The 1,603-nt window shown below is 30.0% G+C and overlaps 1 pseudogene; it reads left to right on the top strand.

The window, feature by feature from the left end:
* Positions 1-633: 633 nt before the first annotated feature.
* On the top strand, positions 634-752 carry LOC111734118 (annotated as a pseudogene).
* Positions 753-1,603: the final 851 nt, after the last annotated feature.

Raw genomic sequence — 1,603 nt, 5'->3', positions numbered from 1 at the left:
ATGTGCATTTAATGACTAATCAAGTAGCACTGAAATCTGTCATTTCATCATTTTTTCTATAAGTTTTACATTTTTATTCTAAAATTTGTCCATTACTGTATTTTATTATTTTCTTGTGTACAACTTAACTCCCATGTTGTTTCTTTTATTATATATTCTGTAGTATGTTCTTACTAGTTTCTCTGGAGGTTACAATTAACATTTTAATTCATAACATGCTAATTTGGATTACTACCAGATTAATTTCAATAGCATTTTTGCCATTATTGTCACACAGGTTACATCTTCATATACTGTTTTCATGAACATAGACTTACTATATTTATATCATGTAGTGTTCTTTTGAATCAGAGAGAAATATGTTTATATATTTATATATTTTATGAACTTATTTATATTTATCTTTACCTATGTAACTTTATTTCTTCATGTAGATTTTAAGTTACTCAGCTGTCTTCTCATTTCAGCCCGAAGGACTCCACTTAACATTTCTTCTCGGGCTGGGGATAGCAATGGATTCAACTAGATTTTCTTTATCTTTAATTATGTGATAACTTTAGTATTTCTATGATAACTTTAATATTATTTACTAATTACCAGTTTTCTAATCTCCACTCAAGATTTAGATATTGTGTCTATGGCCATGCCACCCTGAACAAGCCCGATTCCATCTGATCTCAGAAGCTAAGCAGTATTGGGCCTGGTTAGTACTTGTATGGGAGACCACTTAGGAAGACCAGGTGCCTTAGGCGTAAAAAAAAAAATAATAATGGATTGTAAGCTGACAAGGTTCTTGTAATCTTTGAGGTCAACCAAGGGTTGCCTCACCTAAAAAAAAAAAAAAAAGACTTAGGTATTGTGCAATTTAACATAACTAGTTTGCTAGCTTGTTTGTATTTTACATATTCAGCATCGTTAAATCCTTGACTCAATATCAACATGCTTGATTTTCACTTAACAAGTTCTATTTATGTAAAATAGTGAATCTTGGTTGAGTTTTATTTTTGCTTTTGTTTTACTTATGGTCTGTTTTGATAAAATTGTTTGTCTCATTGAGAAAAAGTGGAAGTCAATACATAAAAAATATCTGTGCTATTTAGGAACCTTTGTGGACATTGAAAGCTGCACCCACTTTGTTACATATTTTATCACTATCTGAGGTGGCCAATAGTGTGTTAAACCTGGTCACTAATGTTTTATTTGGGAAGCTTCAAAATACAAATAAAATCATTTTCAATTTCAGAAAAAAAATCTTTTAGAAATGATAAAATTTCATTGCAAAAATAAACTTTCTAATTAGGTTCTTTTTTTCAGATTATTTGGTAAAAAGTTAATAAAATGTTATAAAAATTATAAAGAGCGATTTTGTTAAGGATGGTAAAGCTGTAGAAGCAATTTAGTGGACAACTTTTTAGTTAGTAACTTAAACAGTACATATGCATTGAAATTTCTTTCAAAAAAAGGGGAACCAAGTCAGGTGTGTTACATGCACAAAGCAGAGTCATCCTTTGTAGTTTTCCTTTTTCGTGTGTTATATGGAGGGCAATAAAAGAAGTTATGAGAGAAAGTATAATTCTACTGAAGTTGTCACATCGAGAAGACA

Source organism: Pteropus vampyrus, unplaced genomic scaffold (assembly GCF_000151845.1).
Source record: "Pteropus vampyrus isolate Shadow unplaced genomic scaffold, Pvam_2.0 Scaffold803, whole genome shotgun sequence".
Classification (NCBI taxonomy): Eukaryota; Metazoa; Chordata; class Mammalia; order Chiroptera; family Pteropodidae; genus Pteropus; species Pteropus vampyrus.
The sequence above is the reverse complement of the archived record's forward strand: the minus strand, read 5'-3'. Positions and strand labels throughout refer to the sequence as shown.